The 18,364-nt window shown below is 34.4% G+C and overlaps 2 protein-coding genes across 3 annotated transcripts in view; one reads left to right on the top strand and one right to left on the bottom strand.

The window, feature by feature from the left end:
- LOC150091477 (uncharacterized) overlaps window positions 1-18,364 on the top strand; it is a 317,989-nt gene that overhangs the window by 678 nt on the left and 298,947 nt on the right. The window lies entirely within an intron of this gene.
- LOC150091480 (SMAD family member 6-like) overlaps window positions 1-18,364 on the bottom strand; it is an 85,897-nt gene that overhangs the window by 53,936 nt on the left and 13,597 nt on the right. The gene's annotated exons all lie outside the window — the stretch shown is intronic.

Raw genomic sequence — 18,364 nt, 5'->3', positions numbered from 1 at the left:
TAATATCTAAATAAGATAATGAAGAAAAGCTTGTGAGAGATTAGGCTATTTATGACTCTAATACGATGTTACTTTATTCTGTAATTGCGTATTAGTCTTTTATTCTCGTGCTTGCGGAGGCATTTTCGAACCCAAAGTCGACCATTTTGTCTTTCGTTCTTTTCTTGAAAGAAAGAAGGGGGAGGGCCTGAAAAAAAGGGTATTATTTCTAACAAGGGCACTCCACAAGATGTAAATTTTATTTATTTGTTTCTTAAGACTGCACCCGTTTATTTATATAAATTGAACGTAATAATGGTAATAAACACACAGATCAATAAACCATGTAGCATTTGTTAGAAAAATTAGGAAGAGTCAAAAAAGCTTTCCCCCCCTTTCATTCTTTCTTTTAGCTCAGTGGTCTTAAATTGTTATTAGTATCTTAACTGCATCCACATCTTGTTTCTCATATCGTCATAGAATTCTACATGATTATAAAATATATACATTTTGTATGCTTGTAAAGATTATCACATTTGCATATATGCTATACACCGTTAAAATAAGTCTTGTTCTGTAATATATGATTATGATGTTTAATAAACAACTAAATTAAACTCGACATGCGTGGCGTATCTAGAAATTTTGGGTCCCTATGCAAAGATCCTCGAAGCCCCCCCCCCCTCTTGCTAATCAGATGAGATTAGCAAACTGCATGCCCGATTGGGGATGCCTTTATGAATTCTTTCAATTTTCAATAGAATTTGAAAGCAGATGGCACCGGGTTACAAGCGATGAACCTCACTATTAAAAGTCACGCAGGACATTACAGCTGGTTTTTATTAATATTATCTTTTATTTATTAAATGAAAGAGAAATATCAGAGGAAAACTCTAAGGAAAATGTTCAGTTTATTTTAATTTTATTTTATATTATTTATTTAATATATATATATTTTTTTTTTCCATTCTACTTCAAATTGGCATGGGTCTTATAGAAACATATTAACATCTATATCAACACGTTGCTTGATGTCTTGCCTTGTTAGCCTTGGAATTATAAAATTATAATTCTGCAATTATATTATCCAAGTGCAGTAGTATTCACTGGTTGTCAAAAATGGTTTCATTTCGGTGGAAACGCATGGGAACGGCGTCCCCACAGTGAAAAATCACACAGGTTCCTTAAAAAAAAAAAAAAAGAATAATGAAAAGAGAAATTTCTAGTATTATGTTGCACAATTATTTAACGGTTTTGCAATATAAACGCACTATTGAATTACAAATACAAACAGATCAAAAACATTCAATATGCATGGCTATTGAGCTTACAGATATCATGAATTCTGTGGAGCCAGGTTTCTTAAATTTTTCATTCTATTAATTACATTTTTGGAAATTAATCTCTGGTTGTTAGTAGCTGGGGCAGTGTCCCAGTACAGTCCCGGTCAGACGGCTGGTTTGTTATAGTTGTTCACGTGGGGCTGTTCGCCAATCTTGGGAGGGGGAGGGCAGAATTTATAGTTTTGCCTGACTTACAAAGAACACAAACAGTAATAACCTGCTAAAATTAAATGTCAAGAAACAGCTAAACAACTAGATTAAATAAAGGCATTGTTACACAGTAAGCATAATGAAAGCAGAATCAGTTCATGGATAGATTGCAGAATTCGGAGATGGTCACGAGCCATCTCACAGTTCTGCAATATATGTGGAAAACTTAAACTTTTATCCTTATTTCCCAAGTATATAACGATGCCTTCTTATCGATGGACCAAACATTCGTTTTTGAGAATTCAGCAATCAGTTCCCCCATTTACAAATAATCAGTTCCCCCATTTACTACTTTCGAGATATGTATAACTAACTGTTTCTGCAACACATTATTACAGGAAACATTATAACATAACATTGTATTTGGCAGCTGGTGACGTTACAGCCCAGCGAGGTTAGAAAAAAAAATAAAATAAAATAAATGAAAACATAATAAAACAAATGTGTAAAAAAAAATCAAGAAAATTTTCACAATACAAGTGATAAATACTGGTACACTGATTAATATTCCAGGATTTTAAGAAGCCAAGAATACAACAGGGGAATTTTTTAAAACTTATCTAAAATCGCTAAAGATAATTAATTCATTAAAAGTCATTAACGACTTATTAAATCATTAAAATAAAACCTTTTGAATTATATCCCAGTGAGTTAAATAAAGTAATGCTATTTATACAATAATTTACTACTAAAATTTTGTTTATTTATTTTTTTTTTACTTATGCACTTTTTTAATAAGATGATACATCAAAAAAGTGATTACTGAAATAACAGAGGCATAATCATTATTTATTAAACTGAAGTACGAAAGAAAAGTACTAACGAACCAGAGTTTATGGACCTCTGAAAAACACAAAAAATATTGCATGAGGTGTGCAAAGGCATGAATCAAAGTTATCGTTAATACTTTGCGAATAACACTTCATAATTATTCGTTGCTAACAGTAGTTGAAGCAGCAAAGTTTGTGTATTTTATTTTCATTTTTTACAGATCTTACTTTAGGATTTAATCAAGATACCTTTTAGGGAAATCTTTTAGCAATTATTCGCTGAAATATTTTAGTCACGGAATTATTATTATTTTCTGTTCCTGCAATTACAACTTGGATTATCAGTCAATGGTGCTTTGTATGCAGGCATGTTGTCGACTGAAATGCTTACCGCATTTCAATCAGTTATTTGAGAGAGAGAGAGCGAGAAAAAAAAAAGGGGGGGGGGGGACTTTATATTGTTAATCGTATTTTAAAGTGTAAATTTTCGAGCAATAGAATCGGAGACGTTCTATACGGAAATATGTTCGGGTGATCATATCACATTCAAAAAAGGCCACGAAAAATATTGCATTTCGGTGCTTCAAATTATTGTACATTAGTTTTTTTTTTTTTTTTTTTTTTTTTTACTGTATAAGTATATATTATACCGTACAGTTAAAACAAAATTATTATCTCTCCCAAAATATACTGTAAAAAGGAACTAATTTCCAGCCAGAACTAATATAGTTTTTATTTTTACTTTTTTTCTCTTTCCAAAATATATCGTACACAGCACGTATAACAACATGGAAAGGGGAGAAATTAAGTTTCACCGAAGTCCCAATGTCGAGCAACTTTGACAAATACCTTTTCTACAATAGACTTGTGTAAGCGTTTTAAAAGACCTCTGGGCCACTCAATTTTCTTTTAGGTAGCATATGGATCAAGGGTATATAAATTGGCTTTTCAGAACTTGATGGACGCTTTACGCAGTTCTAGAAGGATAGATCCAACTCCCAACAGCGGTGCACTCAGGATCAGAGTTGTCTTGACCTGGAGTAAATATACTGTATTCGTTTTTATTTTGTTTATTTATTTAATTTTTTGGTTCGAATCTCTTTGGGAGAGGGGTTGAAGCCTGGCAACTATCTTCTCTTGGTGAGCCACTAAGCATCGGTATAGGCAGTCACAACAACCAAGGAACTACGTGGAAGGTCTCCCCCACTCACTTCCCACATAATTCCAGCCCTCATATGAGCGAAAACAAATGGATAGAAATTGCTGTGTTGTTAATGTTATTTACAGGTGACAATTCAAAAACTTCAAAAACATTCAATCAATAGAAAATATGTTTAGAAACTCAGTTTAACGCCTCACACGAATCGTGAAATTCAATAACTGAGTAATCCACCGTTTATTATCAGTGAGTGGATAATCTTGTTCACGAATAGAAATTGGACAGTTCGATGACTTAACAAATCTCTCGATATCGTTGGTTCGTAAAAATTTATTTCTCCCAGCTGAAATCTCTGTTTTACATGGAGATTGTGCAGGGTGAAGATTTCACTTTGGAGAAATAAGTTATCGACAGCGCTCCATTGACTTCGAAAAAAATTGTTAGGTCACGGAATTGTCTAATTGCTGCTCTTAATAATGAGTTGCTTTCACAGATGGCCAATCCGAGAATTAAATTTTCCGATTTTCGGGTGGTTTGCCGAATTATTTTCCTAAACACAGCCGGAAAATGGGCAGTGCCGGGTAATGGATTACCGTATTTGGGAGATTCGACTGTATAACTGAATTTCAATACCTGATAGAATATTTAGTTGCGGATGGTATTGCAGTGTTTTTATTTTATTTTATTTCTTTGGCAATCAAATTTAAAATGTGTGCTGAATAAATGAATTATGCAACACGACCAAATCCCTAAGTATGGAACTACAATGGTCCTACATGATCATTTTTGAATTTTTTCAAAACTAGTATAAAAATTACAATTACCAAAGCTGACTTGGATCATTTGTGCGCACAATTCTGACATAACCAGAAAGATGGGCAGCTAAGGCCATACGTACTGTTTTATAAGACACAAAAACTATATAAAAGGAGGTTGCGAGCAAATTCTAAGGTAATTTTCGAACTGTTTTCGAATTTATGAAATCTAATAAATGAAAATTTGTTATGGTGTGCTGGCACGATTATATTGCAGCAATTTCGAAAGGCCTCGTTTACCAGAAACCTTGAAGCCAGAAGCTGTCTAGAATGTCGACAGACAAGCTACAAGACACTAGTTTCTTCTTAACGCTGAGACTCCTAGAGGAGTGTTTCTCTAAATCGCCGAGAGTCGCCATGATAATTGCCGGTCTGGCGGCGACAGATAAGGGTACACATCTAGCCCTCTTCGGCGCCATGCTGTAATTGCAATCCCCCTGAATAAGAATGAATCCTTCGCGGGAGGCCTGACAAGCGAAGAGCTCGAGCTTTCTAGCCGGCGCGAGCCTCACCTCAAAGGCAGGCGTGCACGCAACGCGGGGAGGGCCCACTACTGGCGTCGCTGTGTCCAATGACGTGGGTCGTGAATACAGGTAGACAGACACAGGCACTGTTGTTCAATGACTAGTCGACCCGACTTAAAACATATCGTCTGGCCCAGAAATCTTGTTTTTAATTTATTAACAAAGATGGCGGTTTAGTTGATGAGAACATTACAGATATATAGCTAACATCCTTAAGATATAAACCAAAAGATGCTTCTTTCAAATGACAGAGTGCAGGTAAATCCGTTAAATATTCCTCCCATTTCTTCAATACACGAATTCAAAAGTTGACAAAATTATGACGTTGTCATACCTTTCAGAACGGTTTCCAAATTGACAGCTGTATCTCAACTAAAAAACTAGCCGGTTTTACAGTTTATGGCTTGCACTTCATTGTTTAATATGTTACACCTGAAACACTTTGCGTTTTCGAGTCTGTGGTTGTAGAAATGATATGAATACGTTTACGTACGCCCCAAGCCCTGAAGAGCCAACATAAGCAACGCTTCTAAAAGTTTATATATGCGTAGATACTGCGATTTCAATGCAAAATGGGAGAAATAAGAATTTAAAAATGACCACCTTATATATGATGCACTTCGTGCCAGGGCTTACAGATACTCTGTTAGTTGTATCTCCTGAAAAAACAAGCAACTGTGGGAGGCGCAAGAAACAGGGTGTGATCAACTAATTCACAAATTCGAGGCAACTGTCATATAAGTCTTATATTCAATTGACTCTAGTCGAATACACAGTTATTTTATTCGTCTTGCACATTTGTCCTTTTTCACCATCTTTTCATTCCTTAACCAAATCCACTAAGAAAATAGGAGTAAAGAGGTGTCAAATCTGTATCTGGAGAAATCGAGTTTGCAATCAACACCCAATAATAACAGGGGTGGTGAAATCTGTTGAAAAAGGAAACGAACAAAAGACGTTATATTTTCTAGCTATACCAAACAAAAGTTTCTCTCTTAATCCACATTTTCATGACAGGAGTTAATATACAAATATTAATGATACATTTCATCATTAATAAAACTGAAACATCGCGTCTCCATTTGGCTTCTTTACAATCAATGGCTGCATAGCCGCTATTGCGGACACTTCAAGGATACATGTATACCCAATATATCAGCTGTTGGCGTCATTATACCTGTACACAGTTGCCTATATAAAACGATTTATACATTTTTCTGTATGTAAATTACTATGAAATTCACTAGAGATGGTAAATACATATGGTGCTAATCCATAATTCATTTTAATATGGAATATATACTCTTGAAAAAAAAGTGCCTTACACTTTATTTTTAATTAACACTAACTCATTTGGGCTAACCTAATCTACCTGTGAAGGTAGAAAATTCTGCACATCGTCCGTTTGTGTGCAGATTCTAATCTGCACACAACCCACAAATACGCCGGTCGGAAATATTAAACATTTTTTCCATAAAATGCCTGTATTTTTAACTATCGAAATGAGATTTCGATCACTGTGTCGATTTTCTGGCATATCACTTTCTATAATGGTATTGTTGTTTGCATACATATCTCTCATACATGTATGGCATTCAACGACAGTCGCACACAAATTGGTCCGCAGTGCCTCCAACCCCAGGGTCCGCGAGAAGGAACCTTTCTTCTCTCATTATGTGCACCACGAATGAGTTATATAATAAAAATAAATAAATAAATAATAATAAAATAAATAAAAAAATCAGTCACACGAATTTTAATAGATAGTCGTTGGGACACCCCCACCCCTAGCATCTCAATAAACCAAGACATAAGTGATCATATATATCAAGATTATACGTATAAACTGACATATTTTATGTTTTAAATTAGTTCTCAAATGGAATACGGAAAGATAAAGCCAACCGATTGATAGTGCTTCCCTAATTATTTATTTTGGATAACTAGTCGTTGTTATGTTGTTGTTATTTGGTTTTTAGGAGCATTAGCAACTAAGGCCATATTGCTCCGGGATATGCAGTGGTCATTCCCTGACCTTTCCGCATCCTCCGTATTTGGTGGTGACGGGGTCGAACCCCGGTTTAATCAAGAAGCGTGTGCTACACGCACTGCTGCTCCTTCCCACCTGGCTACGGAGGCGCGATAACTAGTCGAAACTTATTTTTAATACTGATTACACGATCTGATATATTTACACTGTAGGTCTTTAATTATCCGGTATTTGACAAGTTTGATAATTGCAACGAAATGATTATATTCCAACTTGGAAACATCGTAACATTGCCTGGCTAGGTAATAGAGGTATAAAATGCAAGCCTTATCGCCCGTCATTTTGTGCGGTCTAACATTTTTGTTCATCCCATATAGGCACGACCAGACCATCACTACGAATATTACTTCAAGGATACATTTTAAAAAATGTCAAATGTCAATGCCATTACGAGTAGCATGGTACTGTATGAGTGCCACAAGAGAGAAATCGAACATATTATCGTTAAGGCCATCCATTCGGATTAAAATAATCGATTTTTATAGTACGTCAGCTATTGATAACTGTGATGATTTAAGCACAAGCCAAGATTTAAAAAAATCACTCACTACTACAGTTCATCGTATCACAGCAGAAAACAAACCTCCAACGATATTACTTTAAAAAATGATGCAACTAACTGGCAAAAAATTCATTGCATTTATTTATTTCATTTATTATTATTTTCATATTCTCATTCATATTAATCTATATGAAGTTTTTCATTCTCGGTTTCTAATGTGTATTGAGGTGGATAATTCAATGAGAAACTGACTTCTTTTAGTTTTGGTGTATATTTTATCATCAAAAATGTGCACAGACGCATGGTATACTGGAACTAGTTTGCTTTTGGCCTAAATAATTTAATATATTTTTTATTTTTGTAATTTTTTAGAATTGTTAATTTCATAATTAAAATGATTTTCAAGAGAATAAGATATTAAACTTGTTCTTTCACTCACTCTCTCTCTCTCTCTCTCTCATACACCCACACAAATTATTTCAGTATCTATGCAAAGATGTAATTCTGTGTCATTACCTAGTAACTGAAAGAGAACATCCAACATTTCGTTTTCTCCCAAAGGTTAGGTCTTTGCAAAGGGACATTTTACCTTTTTTTTTTTAGAAATCTGCTTCTAGAAAAACCTTGCATACATAGGCAAATAGGAGGAGAATGTGCCCAGTTATTGAGGGGGAGGGGGACAAGTACCACTACTAAAACAATACTCAAACAATTTCTGAAGAATATGCAACTGGGACAGCTAATTAAGAATTAGAAACAATAAAACTTTACTCATACATACATAGTGTTTGATTATCATAACCCTTTGATCACATGGGGATGATGAAATGCATCAAGATATTTTAGAGAACTGATATGAGGTAAAAAAAAAATATGGTCTTGGAAATTCATCAGAAATAACCAGAAATCATTGACGCTACAATAGATGCTTTTCATATGACAATGAATAACTAGAATGCAGTGACTGAAAATTGCATTATACATTGTTTTATAAAACATAGAGGCAGTCCCAGGATATTTTCTAAATGGTGAGAGAGGGGCTAAAGCAGTTTTTGGGAGCCATTAAGCTTTAATCATCATGTAGCAATAAAACAAAAAAAAAATCTACATTATTTTGATAATAATGGGAGGACTTTAGCCCCAATCTAGGATCACCTCCTGATTTCACTGATGGCTGAATGAGAAATCACTGATTGGGTAGATAATGACAAGGCCCTGCAAATGAGTACAATCTTGCATCATTTAGCTGTACTAAGTCCCACAATATTCAAGCTGATTAAATTTAGTCAGCTTGAATATTGTTTAAACATCTCTTTCTTGGTATCGTGCAAGATTCTCTATCTTGCACGATACCATAATTCTCTCTTTCTGCAGTCACCGAAGAAGTAGTAAAAACTTTTATTTCATTTAACTTTGTTCATTCCTAGAATGCATTGAATACTAGAATGCTGCAAAAGTGACAGTGATTCCAAGCAACATACCCATATACAAAAGAGCAGAAGAACACAGGCTAATAGAGCAAATGGCAGGCCCAGATACCATCCAGAGAATTATAAATTTCCTCAAACTAACCAGGCTCCGGTGGAATATCACCTTTCATAGTAAAAACTGCAAGTGTATTGTATATATATTTTCACAGCACTAGTTTTTATAATCTAGAGGTATGGTGCAAAACTCATAGTCCTCAAGAAGTTGTTGTGTGGCTCAAGCGTTGTCAACTTTTACAGGTTCACACCGTTAAATCTGTATAAAACAATCTATAAATTTTATGAAATTCATAAACCATACAAATCTTAATAACTGTTGCTTGTTAGGAGATTGTTTGTGAGCATAGCCTAGTATGTGAAAATATTTAATAAATTTCTTTCAGTAATTTCACACTGTTATATGTATATGCATCTCCCACAAGCACTTTGAGTTTCACATCCTTAGAATAACATTTCCTTACTTCCTAGAACAATGGAAATCCACTAAAATTAATTAACCTTATCCCAAAGTTTGGCTATCATACAAGATATCAAATATTAACATACATCAATTTCCTGCAGGATTCAAAAATTTATAAAGAAATCTTTTTCTCTTTTACTTGCAAAATATAACAGACTAATAAAAGAAAGGTCAATCATAACTAATATCAATGACAATTAAAATTTAATGAGCCCTCTAGGGAAAAGCATAATGTGCAGAGTTAATGCTAGCATTTGTGGCACCTAAGGCAAAACCTTGTAGAGGCACTTATGCAGTAGTGCATCTAGCAGCACCTATTTTAGGCAGTGCCAGTGGCAAACGCCTCACTTGCACATCCCTATCACTGGCCCTGATAATGTGATATCATATAATGGATATAACAGTAGCATTCAATAATCTGAACTTGAATGAAGTCATAAAATCATAAAGTACCATTTCAACATCAAGTTTTCTGAATTACTTCTCAGAAAAGGATGTGTATAACCCTAGCATCCTTTTTTGCAGCAACAGCACTTGAATAACTTCTGCAAACCATGAAGAACATCATTTCATATTTTACACACAGATGACTGAAATCATCGAACTACCAAATTCAACAGTGATACTCAAATAATCTTTCAAGGTGCAGATTAATTTGAAACCTAGTTATACTTGAAAAAGTATATATCAGTGTTGTGAAATTGGCCCACCTCACATTCTTTCAACAGTGGCACTGAAAGAAACAGATAATATTCATTTATGATAATATACTGAAAAGAGACCTCATGCATGAACCTGAGCATTATTTTTGGTGGATTCTCTGCTTTCAACAACTTAAGTAACTAGCAAAATTCAGAAAGTCATGCAGATCGTAAAACAGGACTTCTGTCCTGTTTTATAATCCACCTGTTCAATACGGATGTTATCCTAAACTTTACACTGCATTGTCTCTACCCTCTCTTAATCTGTAGTCCAGTGACCAAATCTAAGGTAACACAAATCAATGAAAAAATTCCTCATACCAGACAAAGATGGCAAAACATTAAACTTGGATCCCCTTTACATCTCCAAATCAACCATCCAGCCTAACATAAAAATCAAAACCTTAGAGATCTGCATCAAAGAAACTAATATCACCCATTTTTTATTTCAACACCAGCAAGGGACAAAGCAAGATACCCTTCAGTACAGTATAATACATGCAACTTTCTTCATAAAATGCAAGATTTTGTGAAACAAATTATTTGCTGACATCAATCAAACTCATACGCTCACATGTATAGTGGTGATATGTGTATCTCTCTCTCACTTGTTGCTACTAATTATAAATTATAGCTGCTGCCAAATTGGATAGCAAATACACTTTCCACACACTGAAAAACAGTGAAAAGTTAAGTGTTTTTTTTCATTAAGTTTAGTTAGGGAAGGTGACTGATGTTTAAATTTCTCTAACATAACTATTTTAATTTGGTTAGGGAAGTTGACTGAAATAAGCCTCATTCAACTTCCCTAACCAAATGAAAATAGTTATGTTAGAGAAATTGACTGAAGTATTAAATGGGGCTAATAGCTTTTTTATAAGTTTGCAATTAAGAGAACATACTACACCCACTCATTTGTGTAATGTATGGTTTGTTAACAGCTATTACATTTAGTGCATGTGCAATTAGCACTATTATGATATGTGTAGTTGGCACAAGTGCTAGTTACTGAGTAGGAATCATTTCTGAAAGCTGCTAATTACATTTTTTATTATTTGAAATATATATTTATTACTTAAAATAAATATTTAAAATTATTATTAAAATATATAGATTACTTAAAATATGCTGATTTTTGTTATCTTTTTTGTTTCAAATTAGTAGTGCAGTTATTATTTGTGTTTATCTGATAAAGTAGGTGAAATTGTTTCTTATTTGGCTTTGGAAATTGCTTAAAAACAATTAACTAGGAGACAGTTCAGTGTTTTGATATAAGAACAATATAAATGCTGCGTAATATTCTTTTATGTAATTCCATAGGTGTACGGTATAATTAACCCATCTGCAGACATGCAAAAAATTAATTTTCCTCTGTGTGCACCAGAATTTGAAAAAAATAGTTCAAAATTGCCCAATTTTTGATGCCACCTTTATTTTCAATCAATTTTAAATCAAAACTCCCTTTAGGCCTATTGGCAAGCAAAATGCAAATTGAAAATCCATGTGCTTCAATGAATGCAAGCAACTGGAAGTGAGCCTGACAACAGAAGTGCCAACAGTTTAATTCCAGATAATGCTTAAATGTCACAAAGCCAGAGAGGACTACTGATTGGAGGAGCATGCATGTCAGTAAAGCCAGCTTGCTGTCAATAATTGTATGTGACCGACACCACTCAACAAATGCATATAATTAGGTTTAACTTAACTCATGAATTTTGCCTAACAGCTATTACGAGTTTCAGCTGCATGGATGAAGCATGAATTGCTGAAATGTTGTCTGGGTCTCATCAACCCTGCACGCCTCACTCAGGGTTAATAAGAAGTGCTTTTATTAAGTTTATAAAACAACTTCAGAGGGTAGTGTATACTACTGTCACATAACGTACTACCCTCTGAAGTTATTTTATAAACTTGTCAATTCCAGGCGCTCACATCTGGTGAGTATGGGCTTGGCACACCCAGGGTCCTGAGCTGGATATCATCATTCTTCTCTTTCTTGGTGATTCCCTTCAACTTCTGACTTTTGTTTTCTCTCTCTCTCTCTGTTTCTCTGGGTAACTCAGAAATTTTTTTTGGCCGGTGCAGCATAAGCCTCGGGCTTCCTTGCAATGATATATGGCTAATAATAATAATAATTCCGTGTCGTAAACATCAGTCAAAAAGCCAGAAATTAAAGAAGTACATAGAATGACAGTGCATCCAGCTGATATTGGTGGCCAGTGCAATGTTTAATCAGTTTGGTATAACATAAACACTAAGGGAAAAAAAAAAAAAAAAAAAAGACAGTATCAGTGTGTTATAGACAAAAATGACTATGATGGGCATAATGAACAGCTATAAGAGACAAATAGAGGGGATGGGGGTCAGTAAATCAGAATGTCTTTAATGGGGAATTTGCAATACTGCTGATCTCATTATCAGCAGTGACTCATCATGGATTAAGAATATCCAGATAAAAGGAACCACTAGGTGGTGCAGTAATCACAGTGTACTGATCTGGAATTTACTTAAAGGAATTACTATTGTCAAGGATAAAGGAAAGGGATTTGGCTTTCATAAAGGTGAATAAAATGGTCTTAAACAGATTTTACATTCTACAGTTATTTCCCTGAATGCAAAATTTTGCATTCAGGGAAATAACTGTAGAAGCAACTAAGCTTTCTATGCCAACTAAGAGATAAATGATGCAAGAAAGCAAGCTTATACAGCATTAGCCAAAAAAACCCCCACATTTCTCATTACAGCTATCCATTCCCTTCAATAGTTCGTCTAGTTCTTCCTTGGATTTAGTTAAACAACCAACTTACACAACAACAGATGGGAGTTGTTCCAGAAATAAACCACCTGCTGGCTAAAGGCAAACTTTCACACATCTATTCCTCAATTTGAATTTATATCCCCCTCAGGTGCATAATCTGAGCTTGCTCAATCCACCATTTAAAGCTTTATACTCCTCAGTCACCTAAATGGACCTATTTGGATGTTTAGACTAAATGGATGTCAGATGAACTGATGAGACTAATGGCAAAGAAGAAAAATTAATAGGATGGTTAGAAATTATTGGAGACAAAAACCTACAGTAAGTATAAACTAGTCTGTAATCAAGCAGATTAGTTAACACTTTCTTTCAGGACCACTAAAGGGCGTTAGGTAAGCTAAGGCATTTTATGAATAGTCTTTGCCTAAAAATATGAAGAACGGTAGCAAAGAATTCTTTATGTTAACACTAAAAGGAAAGGGATGGAATTCATTGGTCCACTAGATATGAATAGCATAACTATTGATAATTGTATTCAAACTGAATAAACAAAATTTTGACTGATAGCAACTGTTACGTTTAGTGCATGTACAATTAGCACTATTACGACATTTTTTATGGATGGAGACACCAAAAGTACACCAAGTTGTAACTGAGGGTTAAATGATTTTGTGATAATTTAAAGAAAAGTGGAAGAAAAAATACTGAAGATAAAAGTAAATAAGGCAATTGGGACAGATTGAATCTATCCAATTATATTAAAAGAAGTGGAAAAGAGGTAAGCAAATCTTTAGCCATAATTATGATCATCCCTGAATTCAGGGGAAGTCCCTGCAGAATGAATATGTGGAAATATCTCCCCAATTCACAAAGAGGAATCAAAGGGTGAAGTGAGTAATTAGACATGTAACTTGACTTCTGTGTCAGCAAAAATAATGGAGTCAGTATTCAAAGAAGTAATGTAGGATCATTATGACAAGAATGCAGTTATATGGAAATCAAAGCATGGATTTGTTAAGGGGAGAGAACTTGCCTGACTTATGATGGAGTGAAAAAGGAACTGGATGCAAAAAAAAAAAAAAATTGATATCATACACTTAGATTTCAGTAAAGCTTTTGTTACTGTTCCACATGAAAGAACACTGTAAAAATTGTATCATTACAATGATGTTACTGGAAGAGACAAGTTACTGCTATGGATAAAGGGTTGGTTGAATGACAGACGACATACAGTTATTATTGCTGTTATGGATATTGCATCAGGCATCCATGTAAAACTCTTTGCTGATTGCAATAAAGATATATTAATGGGTACTGTACTTCATGGAATAAATGTTATTAGTGGAGTCCTTCAGGGCTTAGCACTGACCCGTTTTATTGTTTTCAATATTTATTAACAATATCGATGAAGGCATATCGAGCTTAATGTTTAAGTTTGCAGATGATAAGAGGTTGGCAGGGTGGTGGATGACAAGAACCAGGGTATGTTATTGCAGTAAGAGACCAATCAAATTACACAGATGGGCTGAGATGTGCAGTTGAAGTTTAACATTGATAAATGAAGATACTGGATATGGGTAGCATTGTTCCTAGAATGATATAACAATTTGGTAGTACCACACTCAAGCAGTGATGTGGGTAGGAGCTAAAGGGGCTATACCCCCCCCTTATGATCAAGATAATGTGGATTTTTTTTTTATTGCTACATGATGATTTTCTGATTGGTTGATTGTCTTAAGGTTTCAGGTGCATCAGCAACTTAGGCCACATTATGCCATATATATGTCTATAAATTGCATGTGTTTTGTGGTCGATTTGCTGTTTGCGGAATTAAAAACTGGAGTTTCCAGGAGAAAGAACTATGCTACCCTCACCTAACTAACTCAGCCACGTTGTGAAAAAAGGCCCATAAAAATTCCTCGTGTCATTGACGGGAATTGAACTTGGGTCTTTTTCACCCGGTGTGGGGAAGATGGTGATTATACCAACTGTGCTTTCCATGAGGGCAATTCTGCAATTAAGATGATTAGCTTAACTATTAGGAGTACTTGTACAGTCTCACAAGAAGTTCTCTGAGCAGCTGAGACAGGCTACTTGGATAGCTCATGGAGTTCTGTCAATGATATACAGGAATTTTACCAGCAGGAAGAAGGAAGTGAATTAGGTATGAAGTCTCATTTTAGCAAGTACAGTATATGGATCTGTTAGAACAGGTGCCTAGAAGAGCAACAAAATTAGTTGGGGCACGAATTTTTTTGAAGTACACTTTGAGGTACTTTAAAAAAACTTTTACAATTTTTAAAAAAAAACGTAAATTACGTTTAATTAAATATTTTTAGAAGTGTACCACTATGTCATTTTTATGTTGTTGTTATTATTTGGTTTTTAGGAGCATTAGCAACTAAGGCCATATTGCTCCGGGATATGCGGTGGTCATTCCCCGACCTTTCTGCATCCTCCGTATTTGGTGGTGACGGGCTTGAACCCCGGTCTAATCAAGAAGCGTGTGCTACACACTGCTGCTCCTTCCCACCTGGCTAGGGAGGCGCCCATTTTTATGTGCTTTATCACGTTTTACAATATGATTTATTATGTCCCCACTTTTTAGCGATTGAAAAGGAAAAATTACAGTGCAACACTATTGAATAAATAAGACCGCCATGGTATAACTAGTTGTAAAATGTGCATTATGGGATGTTGACTGGCCAATCACAACCACCCACATGTTATTTTCAGACTTAGGTGTTGGTGGTACTCATTTGCAACACTGTACATAATATTTGATATTAATATACAAACAAATTAATATACAAAACATGTACTATCTCCAAAAACTTTGACGTTAATTTTTAATAGCATCGTTTTTTAGGTGTAGGTATAATTTTTGTTTCTGTGCCCCACGATCAACAACTCGGTCGCGATCGACCATTTGTCGGCCTGCCCTAGACATTTGTCTATTCCAAATATTTTACCTCTGTGGTTATCTCTGGGAAATTCATGGTTTGCCACCAATAAACAGCCAAAGTGATGCAGCTTAATTATAACTACCCTCTATATAATATATATACACACTGTTCATGGCCTTTCATTCAAACGATGTTACTGGAGTACCGAAAAATTAAATGATAGGATAAGTGTAGCTTCTCTTCAGTTTTCGGATAGAAATAGATATGCTGCACTTATTTTTCTTATTTCTGGTGGTGTGTAAAAAGGCATTCAATTTTTGTTTGCTTTCTTTTTACTGTTCGTCCACTAGGAAAAAAAAAATGTTTACTGTAACACCTCAAAACTCTTGTTTCGAGGCGCCTTCATTAATAAGTGCCGTACAAGTGTGTCATTGGCAGACATTCAGCCATATAATACGGTGAGTTAGTCCAACCTACGCTACTACTAGCGCCACACTGGCGATGGCTTGCGGCAATGAGGCTCCAGAGAACACTTGTGGAGTTTTTGCAGGCGACTATTACAGGAAAGAGACGTTTCTCCTATCAGACTTTCTTGTGAAATGAAAACGAATTGGGGTCACAGCTTCTATGTTAACTGAAACAAGATTAATTATAAACAAATTGTACGAAATGTACTTAAATGGTAGAATTAATGTACTTTATCTGGAAATTCTACGTCGTTTGATCATGTGTGTAGTTTTCTGAAAATTACGAGCTAAACGACTGAAAGGGCTTTGGACGATACGAATAAGTATTATGTATATATATAATGTAAAGGAAGGAAGGAAATAGTGAAGGTACTATACATGAGAACTGGAGAATTCCAGTGTAGTGTGGTTAACCGCTATAAACGCAAATTTAAATTCTGTATAATACCATTAAAACCATCCCCCTCAGTAACAGAAAACATTACACTTGACGGTTTGTACTCATAATTAAGCAATAGGTAAATAAATGAGAAATTTTCTGTATATGCGTAGTATACTTAAAAATTCGTATTTTTTTGAGAAATGAATGTAAAAAAAATCATATATATTATATAATTTTTTTTTTTTTTTTCTGAGGAACCGATAGAAAATGGAATTAGATCTCTTTAAATGTATCCCTTTACATAAAAATTCACTTAAATATTAGCGGTTTATATTTCAACAATGCTAAAGGGCAGAAACCCAAGATAAAAATTATTTTAAAGGAATACTTTAAAACAAAACAGTTATGTTTTAAGTGAAGTAGTCAGGACTTTGAATAGACTAAATGGTTGATTAATGATGTGTGTGATGAACTGTTCCTGTCATTGCACACATTAGTAATGACGTAAGTTTATACAATCAGTATAAACAAGTTTTTATAATTAAATTTTTAATCTACATATGTTTCTACTAGAATGTAATTGCTATTACTCTGTAAAATGCAAGTAATGCTGCATTTCTCTCATAACCTCTGCTGCTGGTGAGATTCATTTAGGCCTTACTTTCTAAAGGTAAAATTACTGATACAAAATGCATGCCAGAATTATCATATATTGTTCAATATATGATATTCCTGGCACTAAAGGCTTATCTTATGGACTTACATTTCAAATTATGTGTATGCATGTTAGCACCATTACTCACATGTGACAATCCTCTTGTAAACAGGTATTGCTCACTACAACTAATAGTTATAAATGTGCCCTTTTAGAATTATAAGTATTATTGCCTGTTCTGTTCTCTTCAGCACACAGTTGCAAGAGCCCTTTTCACTTATTCACATATTAGGAAATGATTCCAATTTTGTAATGTTTTTGCTTACCTTAAATCTGCCTATATGATCTCATCTAATTCATAAGACATTTTTTTGTATGCAAGATAATGTTACCCACATTTTTAATATTATTGGACAAAATATAACAGGTAGATATATGTACTAATGAAAAGAAATCCTTTTTTTGCATACTAAGATATTTATTTAAGCAAAGCACACACTCAGTTTGCAATTAGTACATATAAATATATTCCAATAGTTATCATAAAAATTAATAAAAGCAAATTATTTCTATTTAAATAACTAGTTTTAAAATCTGATATTAATCAGCAAATTTATATTTTTTCTTTTGTTTTGTGGTTATGATTTGGTTGTTATTTTTTATTTGACTGCAAAATTAGTGACTAACAAGTTACTAATCAGATTTATAATAAACATAGCTGATGTGAATAAAATTTATTGGCGCTACTTGAATACTACTCATATGTGCACTACATGTATAAGTGCATAATGTATTCCTCATGTTTTATTTGTGGAAATGTTCAATATATTGAATAATATATTGGCTTAGCACAAAATATATTTCAAAAAATATATCCATGGAGAATAATTAATACAGATAAAAATATATTATGAATTGATGTTATGTAGGATATTTGATGTTCTATTGGGCCCTCAAGAAAGATGTATGACATTTAGTTTAAGTGTGGGACTAGCCTACTGAAAGTAGGATAGGTGGCAATGCAGTGCTGGATTAAGGCATGGGCTAGCAGGGCCCTTGTCCGGGGCACCAAACACAGAAGAAGAATGAGGCAAGAAATATATACTGTATATATATATATATATCCTTAGTAAGAGGGCACTGAAAAGCCATTCTGCCTGGGGTGCAGAAATACCTTGGTCCGGCTCTGTGGCAGT

This window comes from Mastigoproctus giganteus, chromosome 1, assembly GCF_048544385.1.
Source record: "Mastigoproctus giganteus isolate SK-2022 chromosome 1, ASM4854438v1, whole genome shotgun sequence".
Lineage (NCBI taxonomy): Eukaryota > Metazoa > Arthropoda > Arachnida > Uropygi > Thelyphonidae > Mastigoproctus > Mastigoproctus giganteus.
Note: the sequence above shows the minus strand (reverse complement) of the source record. Positions and strands in the feature narration are given on the sequence as shown.